The sequence below is a fragment of the Mauremys mutica genome, chromosome 14 (assembly GCF_020497125.1).
Source record: "Mauremys mutica isolate MM-2020 ecotype Southern chromosome 14, ASM2049712v1, whole genome shotgun sequence".
NCBI lineage: Eukaryota > Metazoa > Chordata > Testudines > Geoemydidae > Mauremys > Mauremys mutica.
In genome coordinates this window covers 40,848,036-40,868,898 of record NC_059085.1, presented here as the reverse complement: position 1 = coordinate 40,868,898, position 20,863 = coordinate 40,848,036, and the positions used below count along the sequence as shown (strand labels likewise).

General features: G+C 48.1%; 1 protein-coding gene and 1 long non-coding RNA gene across 2 annotated transcripts in view; one reads left to right on the top strand and one right to left on the bottom strand.

The window, feature by feature from the left end:
- Positions 1-20,863, bottom strand: part of JPH3 (junctophilin 3) — a 122,230-nt gene that overhangs the window by 65,732 nt on the left and 35,635 nt on the right. The window lies entirely within an intron of this gene.
- LOC123349618 lies at positions 16,309-20,577 on the top strand. Its single transcript, XR_006573600.1, has 3 exons — positions 16,309-16,419; positions 18,693-18,823; positions 20,224-20,577. It is a non-coding gene; the product is annotated as an uncharacterized LOC123349618 (long non-coding RNA).

The window sequence follows — 20,863 nt, the reverse complement described above, 5'->3', positions numbered from 1 at the left end:
AGGTGATAGGTTTTGCGTGGAATTGGAAAAGTGGCACCCAAAAATCAGTGGCCAGTGGGACGACTGGGCTCTGGCACAAGCATCACCGACAACATTAACTGGAGATTAGGTATTGAGGGCTGCTTTCCCACTTCTCTGCACCGGTCTTCCATATCAGGCTTCTGAAAGAATGCTCCATGAGGCTTTGAATGCTGGAAACAGCATGGGAAAGGCTCTGGGGTGTAAAGAACCAGTGCCAGCGTCAACATCCTATCCACTGAACCTGAACCACTGAACCAATGGCTCGTGGGTCACTTTGTCACCAGGTCCCAACAGTATTTTCTTTTGCAATGTGGGGTCTGTTGTGATAACTGGGCCTAGAAATTTACCCTGATTGCGAGCTCAGCTGTGAGGAGTGAGTGAAAGTTCAGAGTGTCACACAAACCTGTAACAATGGATGTGGATGGGAAAAGGTGAAGTAGAGTGACCATATTTTCCTAAAGGGAAAAGGGACTGCACCGGGCTGGCATGAGGCCTTGCCTCCCACCCCCTGCGCAAGTGCCCCAGCCCTCCCTGCTTCCTGCCCACCCAAGACCGGCCTAAGGTTCCCCCCTCTTCCCCCCACCATGTGCAGGATCGGCCCGAGGCCCCTGCCTCCCTCCCCACTGCCTGCCTGCACGGGGCTGGCCCAGCCCAAGCTGCTCTCCTGAGCCCTTCCTCCTATGAAGGCAGGTGTTGCTGCTTGCCCCCTTCTCTCCACATGTTCCTCTGTGCCCCCCTAGGGGTCGCACCCCATTTTTTTGGCAAAACTGCATTTGTCCAGTTTGTGTTTGCCAACTGGTGATCAAATGCCCAGTTTTGCAACAACAACAAAGTCAGGACAGGGCTTAAAAAGAGACTGTCCTGGCCCAAACGGGACACATGTCACCCTGACTTAGTACAAACAAAAGGGGCTCCGGATATAATTTGAAGACTGTTAAGATCACGCCTGGTAAATAAGAGACATGTGGAATCAGACATCGGTGAACCAAAATTGGTGTGCTGGAAATGAAGCCTAGTCAGTGGACAAAATAATGAAGGGGTGAGCTATTCTTCCCATTACTCTCTTTTGCGGCATTTAAAAAAACAGACTTTGAGGGGGGAAAAGATGGATGGACAGAGGGATGTGAATATGGCTGAAAGGCAAGAGAAGGGGAAGGAGCAAGCATCATTCTCATGGCTGCTACCCTCACCATCTCCTGGGACCTCAGACCTTCTTCATGCTAATCCTGAGAGATGTCCTGGCGAGACTGGGCCAGCGAGCGGGAGCCAGATGACATCACCACTGGCTCCAGCTAAATCCCAAATACCACGTGGGATGTGAGATCTATAGTCTCCCACCCTCTGTGTCCTTTTCCTTCCCTACCTTATTTCTTAATTTCCTAACTCTCTCTCCTTTTTCCTTCTGTTTAAAGAGTCTGTCTTAGCCTGCCAAGACTGTATTTTGCAACTCTGCTGTGAGCCTGTGGCCAGAAAAACAGCTAAAAGCAATGCCCTACATAGCCCGATGCTGGTACAAGTTTGCCAGGTCTTGGAGGGTACGTCTACACTGCAGTTAGACACCTGCGGCTGCCCTGTGCCTGCTGAGTCGGACTCAGGCTGTGGGTCTGTTTAATTGCGGTGTAGACATTCTGGCTCCAGCTGCAGCCCGAACTCAGGAACCCTCCCACCTTGCAGGGCCCTAGAGCCTGGGCTCCAGCCTGAGCCCAAATGTCTGCACCGCAATTAAACAGCGCCTTAGCCCGAGCCAGCTGGCACAGGCCAGCCACGTGTTTTTAATTGCAATGTAGACATATCCAGAGTGGCTAAATAAGACCCTGTGATGGGCCTGTGTTTTTTCCACCAGAGACAGAAGCTGCATTTTCTATTTTTGCTGTTCTTTTCCTTCCCCTTTTGTTTGTCTTGTTTTGCCTTCTAGGAAACAGGATCAAACTTTAACAATCGCAACAACGACAACAGCTCCAGCGCCTCTCAACTGACGACTTTCCCCCAAAAGGGAAGTTATGACCAGCTAAGAGACTGTCAAACAAGTGAGATTACTTTCTAAAACCTCACCCGCTAAAGGGAAATGGAAAAGCCTTATTTAAAGGACTGCCTTATTTCATACTTTCCATTTCAAATGCTTTAACTGCTCTTCCTATTTTTCCCCTGTATCTTTAATAAGAGGTTGAAAGGATTTTTCATTATGTGTTTGCCATGGGCTGAGGTCTCTATAAACCAAATTCCAAAAAAACCCACCTGTTTAGTGTTGGACAAGTTCCAGGGTCATGTAAAGACCTTTGACTCTTTGAACTCACATATTCCATAATCTAAATTAATACAACAGGTGACAGGATGAAAAAATTTAAGAACCACCAATGCCATCAAAGGAGTTTGTTTCCCCCCCATATGCTAGGGCTGAATTTGGTCTATTTTTGGCAGTTTTGCACATCTGATTTGTATTCACTAACCCTAAAATCAAGCCTTTCAAGCCTTTGAAGAATTCTGAAATGGTTTCCACCAACTTCCAGTAAATAAACAGCCTCTCAACAGAACAATAATAACTAAGAGCAGAGAAAAAACATAATGCTCATCCTGGTCTCGCTAATTGCACCAAAGAAACTAATTCGCTAATTGCACTGAAGAAACTAATTTTCTAAAGATTAAAAAGCACAAAACTATCTTTCAAAAGAAAGTGAGCAGCAGCCCAGATGCTAGGTTCTGACCTGACAATGTCAATGTTATTTCACATGCTGGAAAGAAAATCACATCTGGTTAGACTCTGGATTGATAATATTCTACAACATCCATGGTCACCTAGAACTTCAACCAAGAGAGAACCATGATCTTCCTGCTCCAATAGCACACCTACAGCTAGAGCCAAAGAAGAAGCTGCAATAGCAATGAGCAGTAAAGGGCTTATGACTCATAATTTAGCCGTTCTGATTCTACCCAGGTCAAGCACTATTTGTTTGTGCATCTGCAAACTAGACATAACCTTTGAAAATAGACACCTGTGAAGTTCAGCTTCTCAAATCTGAGTGAGCCGGTCAGTGGAATAGGCTTGATTCTTCACACCACACAGTCACTGACATGAGTGCAAAGTGGGTGTAAAACAACTGAATGCATTAATAACATTCTAGCCCAGAACACAAACACGGATGTGGTGCCTGTGTGGAAACATTAGCTGTGGTCAGATCTGGCCATTTGGACAGGGGGAAAGGCCAATTTATATTCAGGATGGAAAAGATTTAGACTTTTGTTACAATAGCTCACATCCTAACTGGCACTGGTGAGTACTTCTGGTTGCTGCATACCCCATGATAAGGGTTAGGGGATGAGACCTCATCTGTCCACATGCAAGGTTCTGAACGCTGCTTCTCCCCTAATTTCATTGGGAATTGAGGGCGCTCAGCACCTTGGGACTTTTCTTAGTCACAACATTAGAGGGATAATCAGTCAGATCTATGGGTAAATCCCCATGGGATTTTCTGGGGGATTTGCTGAGCTGGGTCTATAAACAAAACCTTTATTTCCTGGATTATGAAGTCACAACAAATGGTCACTTGTCCTTTAAGGAGGTGGCAGAAGCCTCATCACTCAAGCCATTTAAAATTAAACAAGACAAAGCACTGGAAAAATGGGAGCTACTTCGATTCCCCCTCCCTCCAAGCCCTACAAAAACCCACCTATAATAATGCAGGAGGCCAGACTAGGCTATGAAAATTGTCCCTTATGGCTTGAAGAACTAGAAATCTATGACTATGGGGACTCCTGGTGAGCAAAATATTTTTGCCCAGATGCTGTGAAAACACCCCTGCATTTTCATCTATACTGTGCTTCTTGTATTCCTTCTCCTCCTCTCTGGATGTGAAGGAAATCAATCGGGTCCAGAGGCATCAGTGTATTGGGGTTGTTACTGTAGGAAAGAAGGTGGGTGGGGGATTTAGGGAGGGGAACCATACCGCAGAGAGTAAAATGTGCCAGGGCATAAGAAAGAAGCACCTCTGGATCTCTCAGGATGGGAGGGCAGAATAAATCACGCCAGCCTTCTGTACCCTATACACCCCAAAGTTCTTCACCAACTGTCTGTGACTCCCTCCTCTCACCACCCAAATTCATCCCTGTCTGGGGTGTAACATGGCAGCTGTTTTACAGCACTCAGCAACACAGGTGAGAACAGAAATCCTGCATTTAGTGGAAACTGCAGGGGGAATTTAGGGTGTCTGAATATAGTTGCTCCAATTGGAATTTGGCCAAGACACTGAAGTTAATATGCCTAAGATCATGAAAAGTGTCCTGTCTGGGATTTTTAATGCACAAAAGAGATAAGGTCTTCAATGAGACCAGCCCCCCCTCCCCGTTTCTAGTGTTTCACAGTAGGCCCTTTCCCCACCCTGTGGTGAAGAGGAAGAATGGGGACAGTGGGACGTAGAGGCATATGCACCATTGCCATGATGCCCAAAAACCAACCGCACTGGGTGTGGGGGGTTCTCTCTGTCTCTCCTCTAGACCAAAAAGAAAAGCAGCTCTACAGTCTCTGTTCTTTGCATAGGAAAAACATTAGCAGTGGGAAGCTGGGGAGTCATGTGAGGAACTTCTGCTACAAGAAGCCACCTGAGAGATACGAGCAGCGCACCAAGGAACACAGCACAATGCAGCTGCAGTGTCTGATCTTGCTCCCACAGGAGGAGGAACTGGTCCTTCTGTCACATAAAGCCCATAGCTCAAAATGCTTTAGAGAGGAAGATAATGCACATGCAGAAACAACAGGCAGTCCCAGCACTGAGGGATAGTCCAGGGAGAAAAGATCAGTGAGTCAATAAGGCAGAAAGAAAAAGAGGCTTTTCCAGGTGCTGTGGAAGAGAAGATTCTCACTCCAACAATGGAAGGTCTGTGGACCAATATGTCCCACAGGGAGGTCCTCATCCACCCTGTCTGTGCATCTTCCCCCGCCCCCCGGGTATGCCTAACTCCACAAGCCATTAGAGCCTCACTCATTGCCCCAGAAGGGTGTATGTGAAACCTGCTCTGCAGAGACTGGGGGAAGCTGGAGACATCAGGTGAGGTGAGCAGAGATGATCCCTGTCTCAAGGATGCCTGAGAAGTTGAAAACTTCCCAGGGGAGATGAGGCGAGGTGGGTGCTACTTTGCCCAGTGTGTTTTGGCCACATTGGACGTCAGTTGTGCGTCGGTGAGGCACAGCCTGGCATCAGAGGAGACACGCTCGTGTCACACGCACCCTTCCTCCTTCCCCCCCTCACCAGCAGGAGAGCCACAAAGGCCACTGTAAAATGTCTCCAAGTAACTGTCACGTGATGACAGGGAGTGTTAGTGCTTTAAAAGAACAAGGAGAGGACAGCTGGAGACATCTGTGGTCCCTTACTCATGGGAGTGATGCTCACTCATACAAGTAGTCCCACCGACTGCACTTGGGGACTGAGGGTTGCAGGATGGGAACTTCTGAGCTATCACTGATCCGTGTTGTCTATATACTGAGTGGGCCAAATTCATCTATGGTGTAAGCCCACTGAAGTCAATGGAGTTACACTAGGGAGGTGTTTGTCCCAGTAGGCTGGAAGTTATTGTGTTCCTAATGCCTTCCCTGCACTCCTTGCCTTACCCTGCCAAGCGATGTAGCCACTCCACGGAGGTGATAACCTGTCAGGCTGTCCCACTGGGTGAGAGGAGGAGGCTACAGTGATTTTGCAAATTCTGATTGGAAGGGGCGATTCTGCAATGGAGCCGGTCCCCAGCAGAACAGCGGTGTTATTAGCTCAATACGTGCTGTAAGCCTGTCACGGGCTCGGATTAGATCAGACAGAGCATCTGGTCTGGGATGGACTGCAGTGTCTCTGTCAGGCAAGAGCAGCAGGTGGTGATGAGGAGGAAGGACAGGGTGAGGAGGTACAGCTGGCCCCAGCAGCTTTTCATGCAGGAGAAGGTATTATATTTCTCTCTAAAAGCTGGCAGCTGAACCCCACATGCTGCCCATCCCCTCATGTTGTTTCCTAGTCCCTTGAAAGTGATAAGTGCCAGGAATGAATCACCCTCAGATTGTTCCTGTCTCACTACCATGCTATGTCATTTCTGCCTGTTCCCAGCTGGCCCCAGTGTAAAGAAGACTGCCGCACAGGGACAGAACGTTCAGCTTCCGACTGTTCCTTCACCAACCAGGCCTTGCCCACACATCCACCCCATCCCTGACTACATGCACCACTAACCAGTCTCCACCCTTGCATTAGCTTCACCCTCACAACACCCCTCCGAGCTTTTAACTCCTTACTGTGCCTTCTTGACACTTCTGCTGCTTAGCTGTAAAGTGAAAATGGCATTTCCATGTGTATCACTGTCAGGCATGCTGAGATATAACAGCACGGGGCCTCCTCACAGCTCATGTACTCCAAAGGAAGATGTCAAACTGGTGCCTATGTCAGAAGATACTGGTACCAGATAACTGTGATAGGAGGTAATCAACCCACAGCTGGCGGCTCCTTCACGGGGCCGTGAGCACGGGCGTGTACTTGGCGCGGTTCACCCCTGTCCCGGACACCTGCCCCTTCTGCGGCGTGAGGGAGACCCTGGCGCATGTTTACCTAGAGTGCGCCAGGTTGCAGCCCCTATATCGGCTCCTCACCGACATTCTGTTACGTTTCTGGCTGCACTTTTCCCCTCACCTCCTTATCCATGCACTCCCTATCCGTGGCCCCACAAAGTCGCGGGACCTCCTGGTCAACCTCCTCCTCGCCCTGGCTAAAAAGGCCATCCACGCGACCAGGGAGAGGAGGTTGGCTGATGGAGACTCCTGCGACTGTGGGGCTTGTTTCCGGTCCCTCGTCCGCTCACGTCTCCGGGCGGAGTTCCTCTGGGCGGCGTCCGCTGGCTCCCTTGACGCCTTCGAGGAGCAGTGGGCGCTGTCCGGGGTTCTCTGCTCGGTGTCCCCATCAGGCTCCCTCCTTATGACCCTTTGACCTCACTCCTGTCCCTGTTCTTTTATTAGTTGTCCCCCGCACTTAGTGGGTTTCCGTGGCCCTGTGGATCCTCCCCTTAGGCTGGGGGGGGATCCGTTAGCATGGGGCGGGCTTCCGCCCGCCCCCTCTCCCGGATAACCCAATAGTACAAACAGGATTTGGATTTTTGTGTCTTAAGAGGTTTGTGCACGTTTTTTTATTAGCTGTGACAATGGCTAAAAAAAAAAAAAAATCCCTTATTTATATATCACATGACACAGTAAAAAACATTGAAAGGGTGACTGGAATGATGGTTCCACTGAATAACATAGGACAAGTCAGCTTGAAAAAGGAAAGGATGAGGTGCACAGACACATCAGTGTACAGCAGGGGTAGGCAACCTATAGCATAGGTGCCAAAGGCGGCACGCAAGCTGATTTTCAGTGGCACTCACACTGCCAAGGTCCTGGCCACCAGTTCGGGGGGCTCTGCATTTTAATTTAATTTTAAATGAAGCTTCTTAAACATTTTAAAAACCTTATTTACTTTACATACAACAACAGTTTAGTTATATATTATAGACTTATAGAAAGAGACCTTCTAAAAACGTTAAAATGTATTACTGGCACACAAAAACTTAAATTAGAGTGAATAAATGAAGACTCGGCACAGCACTTCTGAAAAGTTGCCGACCCCTGGTGTACAGGATACTGAATGGGACAATGGCAGTGCCTAATTCAATAGGACAGTGATCTCTGATCTCACAATGTTATTTCAATGAGCAATTGATGTAAATGATCAGACAAACACATGTTTATTATAAACCAGTGCTACGTATCTTGAGTGTGTATGTTCACGTTCTACTTAGTGGGTGCAAAACATTTCACAGCTGGAAAACACCAAGTCAGAAGAAGAGTTTAGCTGTAGAAAGACATGATAGACATAAAAGAAATAAAGATCCCACAATATTGTCCTCTCAGGAACAAGATAATAGCTGTTTAAACAGCCAAGTTAAATAAGATACAGCCAAAGTGAACTGGAGGCATTTAGCTTCCTGTTGGAGGGGTTGGTTTTTTTTTTTAACAAAATCATTTGCTGTAAAACTTCCTGAGGATTTTCCAGCAGATTCATATCTGAGCATATAAGCAAAGCGATTTTGTATTGTGCAGCCATCAAAATGTATTGCCCTGCACTCCATCCCCACCAAGAAAGTGGAATAAAACTCTGTCCTTATGCAGATTGCTAGGTGCTTGCGAGTCCGAGGGGCCATCACTTGAGACCATGCGACTGATTGGGGTGTTCTGCAGCAGTAATTCTGTATTCTGTGTGGATGGCTTGTTAACACAAGGGCTTAGGGTAGGAAGGTGGCTGTATCCCTGCATAAGAGCGACAGCTAGTACAATGCTGCTCTGTTCTGATGGGTCCTTGTACACAGAGCCCATCACCGTGGTATCTGAGCATTTCTGCTAAGATCCCACACACAATACAGTCTCTAAGTCTGGTCTAAGCAGGAAGTTACCAGCTTTGCCTTGCAGGGGAGCTTGACCAGAGAGGGCAGACCTTGAGTGCCAACAATTGCTGATTATGTAATTGTTCTATCAAGACTCCTTTAAGTGCTCCTGGGATCCAGCTGGGGATCCTTGCCTTCCTGTGCCATTCATCTAACTTTCTGGCCTGGAGGTGGACGTGCTGGCTGCACAATGAGTCAGACGGCCCCATGTTATCCAGCCTGACAGCTACACAGTTTGTTATAAGGACAAGAGAGGAATAACAGCTGATCCTAATCACATCGGACTGTGGTATCTTCTGACCCCCTGTCAGTAAGAGGTGGGCTGTGATGGGGAGAGGGAGGAGAGAAAGATAGCAGAGGATAGAAAGGAGACAGCACTAAAAGAACTTCCTGTGCTTGGCATTTGCCCAAACACAGCTCTTCCATTTGTAACCAAACCCACAGTGACCCCCTCACCTGAAACTGACGAGCAGTATGGGGGCCGGGTCTGAAAGCACAATAGATATTGCTGTCTGCAGTAAATGCTCATTGTTCTGGATGGAAGGTGGCAGTTAAATGTAAGATAGGAAGGTGCAGAGAACCACTCTTCTCTCCCCCAACTAAACGTAGCCTTCCTCTCCAAGCGCCCTGCTTCCCAGTGCCGGGGTTACAATGGCTCCAGTGCCTCTATGGAGCTGGGCCCAGGCTGAGAAGGGCCCCGACCTGCTCCACTTGCACTGCACCCTGAGACCCCACTGGCTCCCTCCACCCACCACTTGCTCCTCTCCAAGGCCTCCTCTCCACCTCCTGGCCCCACCCCCTGCTCCTCTCAGCCCCCTGGCCAGACCCCAGTGCACCTCCGGCTCTGGGCTGTCTCTGCTTCCCACCACCTGTGGGGCCCCACGTGTCTCCTTGGAGCTGAGCTGCCTGGGACTGGTGCAGAAGCCTGGCCAGTCTCGGCCAGGTCTGTGTGTGTAGGGGGGAGACAGTGCAGAGGGCTTGGCTGGGCCCCTCCAGGCAAGTGGGTCCTGAGGGAGCCCGGCTGGGGCAGCCCCTGTCCTGGCTGATCGCACCACTCCCAAAGGGCTGGAGCGATTCCTGGCTCTGGGACCAGCCCTGGCTGCGCTGTTGGCTCAGGGGGAGTGGGTCTGTGGGGGCGTCTGGCGGGGTGCTGGGCTGTGAAGGGGCAGGGAGGATCTGTGTGTGTTGGGGCACTAGGGAGTGGAGGTTCTGTGGGGGGTGCTGGGCAGTTGTGTTGGGGCTGTGGGCAGGGGTGGTGTTGTGCAGGGCGCTAGGCATAGTGGGTCTGGAGGGGCTCTGGCCATAGGGAGTCTGAGGGTGTTGGGGGGGGCTGCGTGATGTGGCATGGGCCCACCCCCAAAGGGAAGGGGCAGGCTGGCAGCACAGGCCTGGGCAGGCCACTGTGTGTCTGATAACTGCCGGTTTGTAAACAGTGCCCTTGCATTGGGTGGGGCAGGGCCACCCCTGCCATGCCATGCCCCATTGCTTCTGGCTGGCCCCTCTCTCCGGGGACTGACCTCCCCGCACCATGCTCCATTGCCTCTATGGGGGCCCACAAATATGTTTGGTTAATCCGGCCCTGCTGCTTCCTGCTCCCCTCCAAAGTGCTGCAACAAAAATGCCTGACTTCCCTGTCACTTGGGCCATGATGTCGCTTCTCCCCCACCCCCCAGGAGCCATGGTCAGGAGCCGCAGCTGGGAGTGGGTCTGAAATCAGGAGCAGGGCCGAGGCCAGGAACGGAGCCACGTCCGGGAGCAGGGCCACATCTGAGGCTGGGCCAAAGCGGAGCTGGGGACTGGATGGCACTCCCTCCCTGTCCCCCATGGGGACTGGCCTGGAGTCAGATCCCTCTCTGGGAAGGTGGCTGGTTGGTAGTTTTACTCTCTTTTCCCCACTGCACTAAGGGCTGCAAAGGAAGGATTTAGCTGAGAAGTTGAGAATGCCCCAGGAGGCATCAGACAAAAAACTCCCCACAATGATGCTACTTTGTTGGCTTTTTACTTCCTCTTGGAATCTCTCTGGAGACTCCTGCAGTATCTCAGACTTTGTGAGGGCCGGAAACCTTGAGGTAGTTGAGGAAATTAGAAGGAACTGATGTTCGGAACTCATGTTCTGGGCCTTTTGGGTGCTGACTGAAGAGAGAGGGAATGGGGTCTCCTATGAGGGTTTGGGAAGCCACTTCCCCAGAGCTTTTGGCCTGGAGAGGTCCTTGGGACAGAGAAGCAGCTGTGGTTTTAGAACAAGATGGATGACAGAGCTGCCTTTAAGATGAAAACCCCTGACTGATTCCCTAACGCAAGTGAGTGGGTGGGCAGAAGGCCCAAACTGGAGCAAGGACCAGGCCCTTCCTGGTATATTTGGGCCCAAGTGAGCTGTCACCACAGCAGGCTTGGGGGAGGGGTTGTCCCCCACCATGGACATTTCCTTCCCCTCTAACTGAGCTGCTCCTTGAATCCTGGAGCCCCAATCAGCAGTGGACAGAAGCATTACTAGCTGAGGAAAAAGCCAGGCTCTGCCTGAGAAACCTGCCCCCAAAATGGCCGTTTCCAGGGCTGCTGCAGCGTGGGGGAAAGGTGGCATAATTCCCACTCTCCTGGCACAGGGCCCATCCCCAGGATTACAAGGCTCCCTTTGCTGGGGTGTCCACCCCTCACTTGCTCTGAAGGAGTTAACGTAGGCTAAGAAGAGAGCCACTTAACCAGGCCAAAGCTGAGGGGAATAGGCGGCGTAAGTAATCCTCTGACTGAATAATGTGGGAGCCCAGCTGAGGAAGGCGCTAGCTGGGCTGGGTTTATAAGGCAGGAAGTTGGCAGCAGAGAAGGGGCTGCGGGGAAGGAGTCTGCAGTCACTTGCTGGGAGAAGAGAGGTGTGTTTGTGGGCTACAGAGCTTAAGTACCCTGCAGTTCCTCCCTGGGAGGAGGGAGTTTTGGGGCTGGCAAACCCAGAGAAGGGGGAGAGCCAGAAGGTGAGGAAAGGCTTAGGGAAAAGGCTGCAAGGTTTAAGATGGTGCAGACTTTGCTGATTAGAGTGTCCCTGTGCTGGAACCTGGAGTAGAGGGTGGGCCTGGCTTCTTGTACCAGTAAGGTTGCCAACCCTCCAGGATTGGCCTGGAGTCTCCAGGAATTAAAGATCAATCTTTAATTAAAGATTATGTCATGCAAAGAAACCTCCAGGAATATGTGCCACCAAAACTGGCAACCCTACCTGCCAGCCACTGGGGAAGTGGCACCGGCTGGACAGTGCCTGTTTGTAAGAAGAGACTTTGATATGCTGGAAGGGGAGGACACATGTAACTTGGTGAGAGGGCTAAACTGTGAACACAGAGCATCTCGCCTCGCTGACAGCCAGGAAGAAGGCAGGGCATGTAGTGAGGGGCAGAAAAGTGGCATCAGATCTGGAATCAACTACTCTCAAGAGCGACCAGCAGGAGGCACACTAGTGGTGAGCAACCCTGTGACACTCCCCCTTGCACAGGCTATTTCCTTAGGAGCACCTGGCTTCCTGCTCGCTTTCCACAGGCATCCCTGTACAGGATCACATGGTTAGCCCCTTCTCACAGGCACATGGTCCCCTCACTGCTCAGGCCCCATTCTCTAAGAACACTCCTCTCCCCTGCTCACTCAGGCTCTGTCCCAGTGGCAGGTGGTTCCCAGTCCCTTTCCACAGGCTGTGTTCCATTAACATGTGTGTGTCCACACAGGTCACTTCCCAGGACACTGCTATGCCCTCTAGTTTGTGTCCCTCCTCCCCCAATTCACAAGCTCGGGAAACAATTACAGCATGAATTATGAATGGCCGTGTTTTCTCGTGTTCACTGCTTTAGGTAATAGCCGCTCTTGCTATTTAAAATAGGTCAGTGCGGGACACGGCTCGCTGCAGCTGCTCCTCAAAGTTGAACTTTCACGCTCAGTCAGCCTCCAACATCATATTTAACCATGACCCATTTCAGCTTAAATCTGTTAGTAACAAATTCCCCTCCACCCTGGCCTCAAATGGTTCCTCACCGAAGACAGGAAGCAGGAAATCCAGCTGTATGTGGACCATTGCTTTCTACCACCAGTTCAGATTCTTTACTGCTCTGCCGTCATCTGTTACAAAGATACTTCTGATGACACACACACAAGGGAGTAGGAATAAACTCAAAAAGAGCCCCATAGATAGCCCTCTGAGGCATCAAAAAAGCCAGCAGATAGCTGTACTTACACTTGCACTTAAGATAAGTACAAATATAAGACCCTGTGCATAAGCTTTACAAAGAACGAGAGTAGCATTGTTATAACTCAGTGCACTGCCTGTAGTAACTTTATTGTAGCTTTAGAATGTTTTGGACCTTAAATGTTCTGTTCCGTTGGTTTCATTCAGGCTGGATCTTTTGCACCTTGCCATTTAACTATAGAGGGATTTTTCTTGCCTTCCAGCTTCCTTCTTTGTGTCGGAGCGTGCAGGCCTTCTTTGACTCTGTTATGGCACCCTGAAGTAGCAGCCATGCAGAATCTAAGGATTTTAATAGTCTCATCTTTGTCCGGTTCTTTTAGACTATCTTGCTCTTTAATATATATATATTCATATTCATAAATATATTCATTCAAGTTCCCCTTTCTAAAGTTGAATGTCACTATTATAGATTTTGGCCCAATTCCTCTGCTGTGGATGGCAAATTTAATTATATTTTTCTCACCATTTTCTTAGTGGCTCAACTATAATATATTTTGAACCAACTCCTGTGCCATACTTGGAACTAGCCTGGGAGTAACATCACCTGTTAAGTGGTTTAGAAGCTGTTGTTCCGAGGAGCAGTTGGTTAAAGTATTGACAAAATTCGTTCCATAAGACATGTCCTGACATGTGACCAGTTTATATGCTGAATATCTCCAGTCTTTGAAGGGATTAGGACCCACAGTGTAGTCAGTGGTCCCTTCCATGAGTGGCTAGTCCATTTCAGGAATTAGGGAGACCGTGCCTGGCGACAGTGGGCAGCAAAGGGTGTGTTGTTCATGCTACAAGATAGTCCAGGAGAACTACAGGGCCTGTGGGCATGCAAGAACCCCAGCAAAGAATTCCCACCCATTACAATCAAGTCCTGTATCTTTTCAGCAGTGAGGGATACTACACAACCCAGCTCAAAATCTTGTTTGCTTGGGCCCACCTGTATGCTTAACCTATTGGAGTCCATCCATCACTAGGTGACAGAGGGTCTGGTCTCTAGTTCTGCTCCCTTCTAGGCTATGGAACTGTGGAGTAAAACTAAGTAGTGAAATATGAATGAAACATCCCATAATACAAACAGAAGTTTCTTCCGGGCACCACAGAAATGCATTCTAAGTAGGCTTGGAGGGATTCCATGTTTATTATTATTATTTTTTAATGAAATCCAATTGATAATGTCACTGTTAATTGCCAAACACATAAGACCCGATCCCTTGCTCTGGTACCCCATTGACTTCCTTGGAGCTACACCAGCACACAACAGATGTAAGAAAGTGGCGAATTAGAACCATATTCTTTCATTTTAATTGCATTAAAGGAAATCTGGAAAAGCTCCATCCCTAATTCTTATTGATCCAAAGTTTAAGTTTAAAACATTTGAAACAAAACTTCCTTTCCTATGTTACCACTAACTCCGGTTTGTTAAAACTGAAACAATGTTGAGAATCCAATTGACCTGTCACTAGTTATGCTGCATTTTTACTTGTTTTCTTCTTTTTCTTCATTTCTCTCCGTTTGGACAGTGAAATTCAGTGAAAAGATTTTCATTTTTGGTGACAGTTGGTTTCCCTTTCAGGTTCCACTTACTAACATTGCAATGTCTGAGCTGCAGATTCTGCAGGGGAATGCTGATGATTTTAACAAAATTGTAATAAATAAAGATGTTTAAATAGATAAAAACCATGAAAACATTTCTAATTGCTCTTAGGTTTTGTAAACTGTTTGCAGACTCTAAATTTTGGACCATCTTGGAGTTAAGAGTGGCCTGTTAAAGGCTGTAGAAGCTGAGAATCATAGCATTCAGAACAGGGCCGGCTCTACCATTTTTGCTACCCCAAGGAAAAAAAAAAAAAGGCTGCTTGGACTGTGTTGCCCCAAGAATGGACGGAATGCCCCCCCTTAGCATGTGCTGCCCCAGGCACGTGCTTCCTCTGCTGGTGCCCGCTCTGATTCAGAAATTAAATCATACAGGGCTAGATTCTTAGCTGGTGAAAATTGGCATAGCTCCGGCGTACTTCAGTGGAACTACACTGATTTACATGGTGCTGAGAATTTAGTGAATGTACACTGGGCTAAATAATCTCCAAGGGTCTTTTCAATAGGCAAGCAGTCTTCACACCTGAAACAGTGTTTGCAAAATAAAAAGACCACAGCTTTCACTTCTGAGTGTGGCCATGCTCTCTTTCTTTCTTTCTTAGGGGCCTATTGAAGAGCAGGCTAGATAACAGCTGAATGGGAAAGGTGTTGGGAGCAGTCCTTCAGAATGCAGAGATCAGGCTACCCATGGCCTCCTGGTAGCATTACTGTTGCTGGCTCTCAAGGGAGTAGGGGAGTAAGCTGTCACTAAAAGTATTCTGTCAACTGGAATCTCTTAAAAAATTGACTATACCAGTTTCTGATAGACCTTAGTGTGTCCTACTTTGTTAATATTCCTTTAAAAATGCAAAGGCTTGTGTTTACTCCTTTTTGTGATGGCTGGAAGTGTCTTTGAGGGTGCACTCAAAAGCAACACTCCCAGAAATATTCTGGCTCCTTTCTCTCTATCTGTGTGCATACTTGCTGGCTGCCCGTTCACTTTCAGTTTTGACTTTGCTGCTGCCACTGTTCCTTTTGCAGAGCATGGGAAAGGGCACACACTATCAAATAAACAGTGAAACTGACTGCACACACAGTGCTGTCAAAATGCACAAAGTAAACCAGAAATAGAGAACAATGTATTCCTTCATGTCTTTCAGTTACAGAAATCCTAGGCATTAAGTGCAACAATAATGGGTACAAGATTTTCAGATGGGAAAATGATTTTTAAGTTAATGGTGTCTCTTTAAACAGCTAAAAGATATATAGCCACTGTCATCCAAAGATCTCAATATGCTTAACAAACTTTACAAGTGGAGTGTTTACACAAGCCGTGGTATATACTGGGTTCCCTTGACCCATTACTGAAATGCTGCCACCTCTGGGATGGTGTACATCAGCCATTTAACAATACACAGCAGCAACAGCACAGTTCTGCACAAAAAATAAGTACCATACCCAGATTGGGAGACAGAATGTAGTTACCTAAGTTGGGATTTGTCCAGGATGCTAGAGTTAACCCCCCCACCTACTGTTGGGGGAAATACTATGGGATCTATTAATGACCAAGACAGGTCAGGAACTCAGTTTTACATCTCACCTGAAAGATACAGAGCCCCCCAGTAAGTGGCATTGGTTCAGTACTAGGAGATGGAGTCACCAGCAGCCCTTCCTCCAGTACCCTAGGTTTCCCTTGCAAGCCTCCAAGCTGAGCACTGATCAGGGCTGATCCAGCTCATTTAGCAAGGTCTGACAAGATAACCACCTGTGGGTATTACAGCTGCAGATCCCATGCACTCACAGGGGGCTTGTTCCCCAGAGGGGCTTGCTCCTCGGGGGCAGAGCTCAGGGCAAGCTTCCTTCCGTCCTCCATTCTCTTGGCCCTGGATTTCTGCTGCATTGAGTGTTTTGGGGTGGGGGAGAGCCAATTACAAACACAAGCACACTTGTTCAGTTTGATTTTTCCTTCCTTTAAAAAAAAATAGAAGCTATAACTTTAAATGCCACAAGCTAATTGAAGCATCACCAGCTCTGAATTATGTCTCCTCCATCTCCAGCACTCCTGCATTATTGGTCTTTTGGGACAGATCAGTGACACACCACGATCCACGAGTGCGTTATCACCATGGGATGAAGAATTCACCAATGCTCAGATAAGGCACCTCCTATCAGAACAAAAGGTACAGCTTTTCTACTACAGCCAAGACTTGGGGCAATAGTACATGATATTGCTGGGGACCTGCGGGTGGATCAGACCACATTGACTGATCTGGACTTGCTTGTGTTCTACAGTTCTTTTCTCTTTCTTTTCTAAACTTTGACAGTAATTTGATACTTTCTAACTGGTGTTGTATCATCAAATGCAAATATGCTCAAAAAACAAGCCCAGGAGGCTCATTCACACTCATATGAGAGATCCAGCCCACTTTCTGATCAAGCGTTTTTAAGTGTCACTGTGACTATGAATGATTGAAACTTGCAGTTTGTCTAATTCAGTTAGAGCTGGGTGGCACCAGACTTCTTTTCTTTTTCTCCCCCCTTTCCCTTTCTAATTAATTTCATCTCACTCAGAAAACGGAGAGGAAACTCTACGCTGTAATAAACAATCGCTGCACTGCAGCCTTAAGGCACTGAGCAGTAATATTAAGGGACATTTAATCAACAGAGGAGCCTTTTCTCTCCAGCCCTCCTCTCTTTTGCCTGGAGTAGGTTCTGAGTCATTAGGCTCGCAGGTAGATTTTGGGAACCAGTGAGTTAGCTGTGTAGATCTGTCATGCACATTCGTATAAATCTAGCTAGCTGGCTACAGAGAGAGAAGAATTTAATTTGTCTCTGGAGGATCACATTGTTCTGAACACATCATTAGCACATGTCCCTCCCTCTTCCCCACCACTGCTCCACAACCAAGCTTTCCATAAGTCTAAAGATTTCTATTAAGAATGGAATGGGGGAGAGGGCACTGGCACAAGGAAAGGAATAAATGGAACTTCTCATGGGATGAACATAGGGTTGGAACAGTGGCTACTTAGCAAGGCTTTTCAAATAGTGAGGAGACTGGGTTATGGGAGGTGTTGGATAACACTCTCCCATGCTTTTGCCTGGTCACTGGGCTGCTGAATGCGCTGGGAATCAATGCCATTATTACTTTATTTAAATTTGCAGTGTCCATTGAAAGGAAAGCCAGCAGCAGAATATCAGAAGGGGTGGCAAGTCAGGATGGAGGAATATCAGCAGAGACATGGAGGGAGCCCAAAAGACTAGAATCGTATGGGGAGTGGCAGATCAGGACTGAGGGGCACAGGAGAGCTCAGGACTGGAACAGCAGGGGGGTGGAGTGGGTCAGGAACCAGAGGCATTGGAGGATCTTTACGGGGATCCCACATCTGGAATAGCAAGGGGGCTGCTGGTCAGAACTAGGGTTCATTAGCACAGCTCTGTGTTGGAGCTGCAAGAGCATGTGTGCTATAGGTCTGGATTGTGGGATATTAGCAGAGATGGGTGGACATGCTTGCACAGTACCTGTACAGCAACTGTTCACCTCCAGCCAGCTCTGCCACCCCCATGCTCACTGCCAAGAGCTCTAAAATTCACCCCTCTTTGATATACACAAGCATTAATGCCTGAATGAAAAACTGCAGGTCATGGTGGAGTAGCCGAGACCTGAAATCCAAACCACTGTCAAACTGTTCTAACTTGGGGGGAAAGTGTGTCCACTGGATTTGAAGGGTCACAGCCTCCCCAGTGAATTCTTTAGGGTTCCACAAGGGACAGGGGGCTGAAGGATGTTTTTTTGCAGAAGGTGTGGGACTGGTACTGAGCAGCTCCGCGTTCGAGTTCTATCGCAGACTTTCTGTGTGACCTTGTTACGTCCTCTCTATGTTTCAGTTCCCCAGCTGTAAAATGGGCATAATGATCCTTCCTTTCTCCTGCCCTTTGACTGTGTTGTCTATTTAGACGGTAAACCCTTTGGTTGCAGGAACTGACGCTTCCTATGTGTATGGACAGCACTTTACACAATGGAGACCAGATTTCAGCTGGGGCCTCTACGTGCTACTGTAATACAAGCAGTTTATAATAATAATAGAATTTGACTCTAAATGGTTAAGGAAAGAGAGAGAGAGAGATAGAGAGAGATAGAGACAGAGGACTCTTTTTTCCTCCGCCCCAGCATTCCCCAGGCTTTTTCAGAGATTTGAAAATAGGATCATTTTTTTCATATAAAGCTGAAGTGTTTTTTGTTTAGTTTGTTTTTTGGCAACACGTATCTCTTATTCTAGCCCTGGGATGGATATTTTCCAGGTGGCAGATCCAGGGGAACATGGGGGAGGCACAGATGAGATTTCCTCAGCCAAGTGACTGCAAGGCCATCATCCCTGCATTCCAGCAGCCTCTCAAGTGGGCGACGCTGCATTTCCGCCTCACCCTGATGAATGGGTTTTCCCTTGACTGACAGGAATTCTCTGGATCTTGCTAAAAGTCTCGTGGGCGGCACAGAACAGGCACTGAGCTTAGCAGCGCTACGAGAAGCGTGAGATAAGGCACACGCAGCTCCCGTACCTGAGATACCAACACTATGCCACCCAGGTGAGCCATGCAGAAGGAAATAGGATGAGTGTGGGTAGGAGGGAAAGGGGAAAGTGGGTCCCAGTGAGGCCTTCCCCTGCGCACCCCACCTGCCTGGCTTTGATGGGAATGTCCCCGCCACTGAATCATTGAAAGCATTGTGACCATCAGTGACTGGCATAGCATGCTGGTCTTCAAAGGGCTCTGCATTTAATCACATGGCCTAACAAACATCTGCCAATATGTACCCCAGAGCAGGTCCACACTGGGAAAGAGAGAGAACGGGAAAACAAAGTCTAAGGGAGAGAGACACACACAAAGGCCCAGAGAGAAAGGAAAAGGATGGCTCGATGGATGGATGGATAGATTAGATAGAACAAACACAGGCCCAGAGAGAAAAAATTTCAAAGTCTAATTAAAAACTAAAACTGGGTCTTTCCCTCAGGTCCCTTGCACTGCTCTGTGATTAATAAGAAGAGCTTCAGGAAGACAGTCTCTAGGCTGAGTGCCTGGTTTCCTGGGGCATGCAGGAATTCCTTGGGTACACGGAGCCTCTGCTCTCCAAGCAGAGAAGAGCCTAGCAAAGGGCAAACCCTTCCCAGAGCTGTGGCTGTAATTAGGGATCTGTCTCTTCTTCCCTTTGAAATCTTGTTTACTGGGGCAGCGAGAAGTAGATGGGAATCCACATGGCACCAGCTAGAACCCACGAGGTTTCTCTGAGCTGCAGACTAGCAAGAAAATACTTAGAGGAATAGCTTGTCGAGAACCCTTCTGTCCAGCATTAGAGATATGATCCCCATTAATGCAGGGCTTCAGAACAGGATGCAGAGGAAAGAAGCAGCAAAGGGGTTAATGACACCCAGCACCTCCTAAGTGACAGCTGTGTTGTCACTGTGTCCCATACAAGTGATGCCACTTTGTAAAGAAATAGAGAGAGGAAATTAAACACCAAGGTCATGCCACAGTATTGACAGTGAGTGGCTGCTTGGCTCCTGCTAGTTTTAATGGTAATTGCACAGTTAAATCACTGTATACTAGGCTGAAAGAGTCACCGACTAAGAGGGTGCCTGAGCCAGGAAACCGTGAATCACAGCTGATGCCCAGTTCCTTGACAAACAGGGATGAGCTTCTCAGCCTTTGTCCTGCAGCAGGAGATGCAATGCTGCAAAACAGGGTCATGACCTTTGACCCTCCCCGTGTAGGTATTGCTATAGATATTGCCTCATTGGGTATTGGCTGAGGTCACCACCAAGTGAACCTGGGGTTCTGCCACTGTCCTGACTGCCATAGGGGATGATGGTGCCACCAGCGTCACATGGGATAACAGCAGCACATGTAGCTATATCCCCTGCTGCCTGGGGTTTGTATATTAACTAAGATTTTGTTTTGCTTTCTTCACTTAATTCAACACCCTGCACCAGTTTTTGGACCTGAGAACATCCTTTGAACCTGCCGCTGGTGTGGCTGAGCTGCTGTGACTTTGACCTTTCACCTCAGGGCAGAGTTGGTTTCAGATGAGAATCATCTATTCCGTGAGTTCAGCATGAACAATTGCCACCCTTAGCAAACAGAGAGATGTTGATATCTATGCAGAGCCGAATTCTAGGCGGGTTTAGTACAACCAAATTATCACATTTGTTCACCTTCATAGCTTTAGTGCCCTGAAAGATCCTCTTCATACACCTGACCAGGACTTTGGAACAAGTAATGTTGAGACAGCCCTGAAGAATCCATCCTGGTTTTATATAAGACCCACTTTATGCAGGGACAGGATATCTGGGAACATATGTTAGGTTTCTAAGCTGGCTGCATATGGCCAATAAAAACTACTACTTCTTTACCTTGATAACACTGGCCCAGATTTGCAGTCACACCCCAACCTGTCCTCCACTTTTGCACAGTTTTGCACAGGCTGCTAGAATCTGTCGCCAATGCATGCAGGTGCCATATTGGTGCAGCAAACTGCACACATCAGTGTGGTGGTGCAAAATTGCAGTGGTAAGCCAGGGACTGAAGATCAGGTACATTGAGCTTTGTGGCCTAATCCTGCAACACCTAAGC